Source organism: Pinus tabuliformis, chromosome 8 (genome assembly GCF_031772625.1).
Source record: "Pinus tabuliformis cultivar Carrire ecotype Pingquan chromosome 8, CPIR1, whole genome shotgun sequence".
Taxonomy (NCBI): Eukaryota; Viridiplantae; Streptophyta; class Pinopsida; order Pinales; family Pinaceae; genus Pinus; species Pinus tabuliformis.
Window position 1 is genome coordinate 1,887,615,955 of NC_142294.1, and position 9,539 is coordinate 1,887,625,493.

At 36.2% G+C, this 9,539-nt stretch overlaps 1 pseudogene; it reads right to left on the bottom strand.

Moving 5' to 3' along the window:
• Positions 1-548: 548 nt before the first annotated feature.
• On the bottom strand, positions 549-1,283 carry LOC149243934 (uncharacterized; annotated as a pseudogene).
• Positions 1,284-9,539: the final 8,256 nt, after the last annotated feature.

The window sequence follows — 9,539 nt, forward strand, 5'->3', positions numbered from 1 at the left end:
GTGAAATTTTAATCTTAAAACACAATATTTAAAGTTTTAAAACACAATATTTAATGTAATTTACTCTTAATACAATATTTAAAAGGTCCTTAATGTTACGATCCCAACTAGACACCCTACTTTTACGATGATGAGGAATCTAGATACACACTTATATTCTTTACGACTATTTATTTAGCTATACCAGCAAGACTAGACACACTACACAGCAACACTGGATAACTAATTTCTAAAGGGCCAATAATGCCAGTGGAACATGTATAACATGTTTGTAGTGTGCACTTGTCCTAATCTTGCACAACAGAAACCTTGCCATGATGAGCACAAGTCATAAACTGAAAATTTATCTAAAAAAGATACACTTCGATGTAAAAAATATGCACTGCTAACATTGAATTGTCACCCATATGAGGATTTGCTAACATTGAACAGACACCATATGAGAATCAAATGTTATTAAAAGGAAACTTTATTAATAGGAAAATTTAAGCTTATATCTTGATATCTTACCAGTCTACTTGCACTTGGCATCATGTTTAAGAGAGATCTTAGCCATCCAACCAATCCAAGCTAAAGTGCGCTTCTATAATTTCAACTTTAAGATCCATGGTAGCAGAAAAACTCTTCAAACAATTCCATTGCTGCCCAATCTTCTCATCACATATAACATGCTTTATAGATTTAAGCCCTCCAACTGATTTAGGCCTCTTCCTCAACCGAGAACACTCTCTCATGTCAAGCTCCTCAAGTTCCTTTAGCTGCCCTATTTCCTTGGGAAGTTATTTCAAGCACTCACATAGAGAAATGTCTATGTATTCCAACTTCCCATGTTTTCCAATAGATTCTAGAAGCTCTTTCAGAACTAGACATGCAGATATTCTTAACATTCTTAAAGAACTGAGCCTCCCCAAATCATCAGGTAACTTTCAAAGAAGGTGACAGTTAGTGATAGACCACTTTTGAACTGAAGACATGTCACAAATGCCAAGGGGCAACTCCTCCAAATCACAGCAATGATCCATGTTAAAATATAGCATTATGGGAAGCTTTAGATTCGACTGGATGCCATTGAACCTGGACATATTTCCAAGCCCTTCACATAAGCTCAAAGATAGCTTCTCTAAGTTCTGTAAGACTTTACTGTGCTCTTGAAGTGGGGGCACAATCAACCTCTCCAAACGAATAGTCTTAAGCTGAGTGAGCGATGATAGAAATGGAAGATCCTTCACTGTGGCTCTCTTGGACCCATAATTGAATGCTATGAGGACTTTCAATTTTCTCATTTTATTCAAAAATGATGGAAGAAAGTAATTGCTTGCAAAAAAGAGTAAAACCAAAGCCTCTGCCTCATGAAAATTCATCTTACACCATTGATACTCTTCCATTGATCTTGCACAGGTAAACTACAAATTCCAAGTCCAATTACAAAAATATAAATTGTGAGACACTTCACATGTTTTCTAAGATGTTTGATATAAAGCACCTACACCTAGAAATTGGTCACTAATTAGTTCATGTAGATCATGGAGTGATAATCCAATTTGTGAATATGGAATTTTTTTTAACAAAAACAAATAATGTTCTCTCAAGTTGATTTCTTAGCACCCCAAACAACAAAATTAGAGAGAATTTTGTCTATATAAGAAAAATAGAGAAAAAAATCATCCTGGACACATCATTAACTAGTTCATGAAGACCTAGTTTTGATGATAAAGAGCCCCCGAAAAGATATTGTGTTGGGAGTTGTTGTCTTTTTCCTCAGTCCTAGTGTTTCATGCAAATGAAAAAATTTAATCAAAACAAGATATAAGTTATGGATCAACTTAGAAATAGAAAGCCTTGTCAAGGAAATCATGGGCTTCTTTATCACAAAATGGTTATTTTGAATGTATATATCTTTTCTCTTGTGATTGGTATTTCATGCTAAACAATTAGTTTAATTGATAGGGTACATGTCCTAGATCAGGCCTAAAAACCAGAGAGACTTGCCAGATTAAGCAATAGGGTATAGGTTATGGGCGAGGCCTAGAAACCAGAGAGCCTTCCCAAAGAGATCTTCAGGGGCTCTTTATCACACAACCCCCCATTGGTAGGGCCTTAGTCTTGAGCTCAGTATTAGTCTTGGTGTCATAGGAATCCATAGAGGCCGCATAAGCATAAGGTTGTAATGAGAAACCATTATTTTTACCAAACTGAAGCCCTTCGATTACATAAAAAATCCCATCCACATCAGCACCTAGGCAACCATGTCTCTTTCTAGGCATATTTTCAATGGGTCTCCATAAATCAAGGTCAGGAACATATTCCTCTACATGAACAATGGCTTCCCTTTAAGCATCTCTCCTCAGAGAGCCTCGAGTAAAATAAATCCTACCTGAAATTACACAGTAACCTTTCCTTTTCATAGGCATCGCCTTGTCTTTGGAATTGATTTATAGATTCTATACCAATACTGTCATTTTATCTGATTTTCACATTGACTAAGGTTATAAGTGTACTTATCTATTCGAATGAACTCCATCTGGTTGCATTGGATTATTGACAACATAATGTTTCATGTTACCACTTGGTAATTCCATAAAACTATTACAACTATTTCTAAGAAAAGACACCATAGTTTCATTATATCTAGTCAAGTTAACTGTAGTGATACATAGAGCTTCTTAGAAGAATAAAAAAAATTAACATATCATAACTCAATACATTAAGCAAACAACTTTATATTGGTCCTCGCCTGGAAAAAGTGTTTAATGACAAAACCAAAAGTTGCAACTGCTGATTCAAAACCCTATATTTGTGCTATCTGCTTAATAGGTAGTGCATATAGGTCAATAGAACAAGGGATTAATTACGATTTTACTATGCTGAACAACTATAGGTCAATAGAACAAGGGATTAATTAGGATTTTACTATGTTGAACAACTACTCAACCTATTTCAAATGTTTATATGCTCTGCTGATGTGCACGAAAAAAAAACTCATTTCATCTACTTTCAGGAATGTAGTAATAAGAAATGCCAATATCTCAGGATTTTATTAAGGACAGTTTGTTAGACAAGATTTTTATTTTCGATGATTGAATATTTATCAAGTTAGTAAGAAAATCATTGAACGGGGGAACACAATTTGTAGGACATGTATTAAGGTCCTTTGATGATCAGGAAAATCATTTGCGCTTGAACTGTTTTCATGGATGCCCTATAGAAACAACTAAGTCATCAAAACGACTTGAATATAACATCCTGAGAGTTACAAAGTTTGAAAAAATAAGAGCAGATATTAAAGACTGTGAACTAAATGAGTTGAGCAGTGACAACAATTGTGAATTCATGGTGTAAAGTTAAAAAAAATTCCATTTATGCTTAGATAATGAAGGACAGACATGAAAATGGTGATTCCATGGTCCAAGAAAATTGGTCTTTGAAATAAATCTTATCTATTATTAAACACTAAAGAACAAGAATGCAAGCCAATCCATCCTCTGCGTACATCAACTAATACAAAGTTACAATTGTAAGAAAAAAAATATAATGCAGTGGAAGAAGCAATGATGGAAAGTGTATCAGATCCACGACCATGGAGGCTTATCAATGAAAATTCCATGAAAATACAGTGACAACATTTAGGCTTGATGGAAGTCCTTATCCTATGAACTAGTTCTAAGCAAAAACAAAACCAACCTTGTGAAATCATATCGAAAGGCCACAGAAGAGATTTCCTTACAGATTCATTGAGAAAATTACTCAGATTATGCATAAGAAACCCAAAGAAGAGATTGCAGGAGGGGAGACAGGTCACAATATTGTTGTTCTCTTCTCTTGTTGATCAACAAATTGGAGGGCTTTATATCACGGTGAACAATTTTGTTCTAGTGTAGGTAATGCAAACCCTTGAGCACTTTCCTGGCAACCTCAGCCAAATAGTGTTCTTAGATTTTCTTGTGGGCTTGAAGAACTTGCACAAGGGTACCACCGTCCATGTACTCTAATGCAAAAGATATCTCTCCTCCTCGATCAAATATGCCATAACACTGCACGATTTGTGGAGAATGTGCCCTTTGGAGAATCTCCATTTCCCTCATTATTTGCTTTCGGTACTTAGTGGCTTGCCTCTGCGAATTGTTATAATAAGTGGGAACGGTAATGACAACTTTATTCACTTGAAAACCCAGGTATGCTTGGGTGATTTCTTTCATGTTAAGCAATACCATTGAAGATATTTCCTTGGCCACAAAGGTTTTCTCTTCTCCCTTAAAAGTTACTTGGATCAAGGGCTTATCATTGGATTTGCAAACAATAGAAAAGGGCCAAAGGCTCTTATCAACTTGGAGAGAGGAATTAGAGAAATTCCTACCATTCAATCTCTTGGCATCAAAAATAGTGTTCGAAGGGTTGAAAGCGACTTGATTCTTGGTAGGCTCTCCGATGAGGAATTCATTTTATGTGAAGGAAACCATGGAAGGAGTAAACTGATTGCCTTGGTCATTTGGAATGATATCCACTCTGTCATGATAACCATCCCAAACACCCACACAATTGTAAGTGGTTCCAAGATCGATGCCGATAGCCTTACAATTGGTATTATGATGGAAAGCCATGGATGGATATTGTGATCATTGAACAAGATTGAACATAACTTATTCTCCATGATGTAAATCTCAAATTAAGTTGGAGGTATAAACCTTACATATTTGAACTCGAGTACTTGTGTATAGTGAAAGTTTCATCAGATGGAAGAGAAAACTTCACAATCTTTTTTAGAATAATCATTTTATATACAAAAGTTTTTGAGGTACTTATCATGGAACCGTTTTCAAGTTTATAGCAATACATGAAATTTAACACTGAGACAATATGGCCTATAAATTTTAGGAAATTATTTGAAAGAAATTTTTTGTTTGTTGTCTAATAGATAGATTGAAGTATGCATTATCAGAAGCTAAAATCTATGACAAATTCAAACTAGAAGACAGAGTAACATTTGTAATTACAAATTGCATAACCTTTTAATTTCTGATGCAGAACCCTTTATCTGTGCTATCTGATCAATAAGCAGTGCACCCAGGTCAATAGAATAAGGAATTAATTTGGATTTTACTATGTTGAATAACTATGGAACCTCTTTCATATATTTATATGCTCTGCTGATGTGCATGAAAAAGAAACTCATTTCATCTACTTTGACAAATGTAGTAATATGAAATGCCAAAATCTCAGGATTTTATTAACGACAGTTTGTGAGACAAGATTTTTATGAGAAACCGTTCTTTTTACCAAACTTAAGCCCTTCGATTACTTAAAAAATCCCATCCACAATAGCACCCAGAGAGACATATCTCTTTCTAGGTATATTTGCAATGGGTCTCCGTAAATCAAGGTCAGGAATATATTCCTCTGCATGGACAATGGCTTCCCTGCAAGCATCTCTCCTCAGGGAGCCTCCAGCAACATAAATCCTTCCAAAAATTACACAGTGAAATTTCATTTTTAGAGGCATCGCTTGGTCTTTGGAATTGATTTATAGATTCTATACCAATACTATCGTTTTATCTGATTTTCACATTGATTAAGGCTATAAGTGTACTTCTCTACTCGACTGAACTCCATCTGGCTGCATTGGATTGTTGAAAACATAATGTTTCATGTTACCACTTGCTTATTTTGACAACATAATGTTTCATGTTACCACTTGGTAAGTCCGAAAAATTATTACAACTATTTCTAAGAAAAGACACTGGAGTTTCATTATATCTAGGCAAGTTAACTGCAATGATATGCAGAGCTTCTTGGAAGAACAAAAAAAAATAACATATCATAACTCAATACATTAAGCAAACAACTATATATTGGTCCCCGCCTGGAAAAAGTGTTTAATGACAAAGGCCATAGAAGAGATTTCCTTATAGATTCATTGAGAAAATTACTCAGATTAAGCATAAGAAACTTAGAGAAGAGACTGCAGGAGTGGTTATACACCCACAAATTTGTGCCACAATGGAGGAAACCAAATCCCCTTGAAGGGAAACCTCTTCCATCTCTCATTGAACTCTTCCAAATTGTTTATGTTTTTCCCGTGCCTCGAAATGAATTAGTGTCAATCTTGTTTGAGCACTACCATGAAATGGAGATATGCAGCACGACTTGAAATTGATTGCAGCCAGGATCCATAAACCGTGATCTAATCTCTCTCAATTGCATAACAAGGGTCAATCTCGTTGCTCTACCATAAGATGGACATATTTGTTAGCTAGGCTTGAAATGTTATTGCAGCTGAATATTGAGTTTGATTGCTTTCAATATGCTTGTTATGTAGTAGTATCGCTGTTACTCGTCCTCCCCTACTGTGCCATCAGATGTCTTGAATTGGCCAAAATTTCCAGATGCACTGCTCGCAACCCACATGGAAAGGAAAGAGGTATTCATCGCATTTTGATTTTATACAGATATCAGAAATTGGATTTGATGTGGCAGTCAAAAACAAATAATTTGAGCTAGGCATCCCCAGATCTACTTCCATTTCTTCACTGATTCAAAGAGAGCCTTTCATTAGGTTTTATGCAACCAAAGTTCCAAAACAGTTGTGCAATCAAAAACCTCCATCATGCAGGAATCGATATAGTATTTAAAACAAATCTCGAACAACAGAGCCTGCATAGAGTGAAAATATGTTCTGATCCATATATATATATATATGAAAAAATATAATTGAATAAGTCAAAACAAATCTAGAACAACAACAGAGCCTGCATAGAGTGAAAATATTTTATGATCCATATATATGAAAAAATATATTTGAATAGGTCAAAAATTTGGATATGAAAAATAAAAACACATCTACACCAGGTTACAAAAAAACCAAAAACTCACTTACCTTAGAAACCGTGAAGAGAAACCACAAAACCCTAGAGAAGTTACAGAGAAACATTTTGCTGTGGCAGAGGATGAGAATGAGGGTTTGGGTGACTATCTAGGGGAGGAAGTAGTGCTAGTGTGAGGGTTTGGGTGACCATCTAGGGGAGGAAGTCGTGCTAGTGTGAGTGAGGGCAGTTGGCCTGCGGCGTAGTGCTGAGAAAGAAGTAGTGTGAGCAAATGTGGTCGACCAGCTACATAGCGAGGTCGCGAGACTTATTAGTTGTAGAGCAACATTTTGCGGTGGCATAGGACAAGAATGAGGGTTTGGGTGACCAACTAGGGGGAGGAACTAGCGCTAGTGTGAGCAAGGTCAGATGACCTGTGGCGTAATGCCAAGCGAGAAGTAGTGTGAGAAAGGGCTGTCAATTTTGGATGTAGTGCCAAGCAAGAAGTAGTGTGAAAAAGGTCAGTCGACTCGCTGGGTAGCGAGGTTGCGAGAATTATAATTTGTAGCTAATTTAATAACTAATTTAATACCGGTAAGATCAATCAGATGTTTGAAATTATTTTAATCGTCTAACACTTAAATCAAGGGTCCATAAATGTACACGTACTTTCAGAGGAAATTTGATTTCAAAGAGAAATGCTTTACCATGTAAATATTGTAATATCAAAAATGCAATTTGAAATTTTAATCTCATTGGCTTTTTCCAAAATTTTGTAAATGACCATATTTAAAAAATTGAATAAATTTCTCTCAAAAGATATTGTCATAAAAAAGTTGAATAAATTTCTCTAAATAGATATTGTCATAACCCATAGATTAGCAATGTTATAATACAATCCATGCATCTAAAACAGAATAAGATGCTCAAATTTAACACTAGTTCTTTGGTTTACAGGTCATGTGTCACGTGATGGATCAAAGATAGGATGAGATACTCAGAATGGAGATGATAAGAGGTATTCCACAGACACCATAGTCACAGAACGCAAAAATAAAAGTAGGTAGCTTATCATCCCAGTGCACAAAAATTAAACAGAAAGCCACCACGTCTCTAGTAAAAAAAAGTTGTTGCATAAATTTTGCATGCATTTTTTTAATTTGAAGCGAGAGGCATGCATATTCTCTTTGTCTGGACTGCACTTTGACCAGTTAGCTGGGTGGGTAGTGTACTCGAGAGTCCTGAGCATTGTAGAAAAGGTGTGATTATATGCAATATGGTTCTTTTCTAATAACCATGTTTACCCCAATAATTCATAGTCTTTGTTGTATATTTTACTGGTTCTCTCAGAGTAATGTCCATTCTTGCCTGGACTCATGCTATTGATTTGCGAAAAAAAATGCAACTCCTAGTTAAATTCAATAATTTAAGTCCAGTAGGGTCGAAATTGTTTGAAATTGTTCAGACTTTCAAACATATAAAGAAAATACAACACAGTATTGAGATTTGTTTTTGTCAGGATACCTTCTCGAGTGCCCTGAGGTAGTTACTGCATCCATCATGAGAAGGGTTAGAGTAGTTACTCTCCAAGGCTTGTACTACAGAGAGAGGGGTGGATACTTTGTGGTGGGTGGTTGGTATTACACTAAAACTTGAGAGTGGCTATGTTGTGGTGGGTGGTTGGTGTTACACCAAAATTTGTAGGTCTTGGTAAAATTTCCAAACCAGTAACTAGGATTCTTAGGGTGGAAATTACAGATTCCATAGAGGTGTGGTGATTATTTCAACACCCGGTCGAAAGAAACTCCAGGAATCAAACCTGGGTCAAGGCTCTGATACCATGAAGAGGTTTTCCATTACACCAAAACTAGCAGGTGTTGGTAAACTTTCCAAACCAGTGACTAAGATCCTAGGGTGGAAATTGAAGATTCTATAGAGGTAACATGATGGAGAATTGGAGTTGGGAGAGTCTTTAGCGAGCTCTATAAGTTGTTAACCCAAGCCTATCGAAGGGATCTTTGAGAGGCTGCAATTCAGACAACGAGAAGGACGGAGACATGACCTGGCATGAGCAGCGTACAATCAGGTAGCTGGCCAAGGCGGGCAGCAACAACTTCTGTCTAAAAGATCCTTCATGGAAAAGATCAAAGGCCTATCGTTCAACCCGTCTAAGTTTTTCTCTAATCCCCATTGCCAGCCCGAAGGTCACCAGTTCATTGTTAAAAAAATTATTTCACCAGGTCCCTCCCACGCATATTTCATTTGATTTTTAAAATTTTCCCCACAAATTCGTGAGTTTGAAATCCTATGGCATTCAATAGATGTAAGTGGACTGTTTGCATTAATTATGGTGGGACTGTTATATTTGGAGTCAAATCTACCAAGTCATCATGTATTTTTCAGGATGCCGAAAAATACATGATGACCATTATAAAGTTTTATATGTTGACAATACCACGCCATTCAGGAAACTGTCCTTCTATGGCCTTTGTCATTAAACACTTTTTCCTACAATTCAAGCAACTGTCCTTTATCTGTATTAATGGATCTATGGCGTTGGAAATTTTGATGGCCTTCTTGAACCACGTGAAATATAGTATGTTTTTCAGTTTTAAGGTGCATTAAATAACTTATAGCTGTGGAGGTTTTCCGTTACACCAAAACCCATAGGTGTTGGTAAACATTACAAGCTAGTAACTAGGATCCCCAAGGTGGAAATTATGGATTCCATAGAGGTGCCGT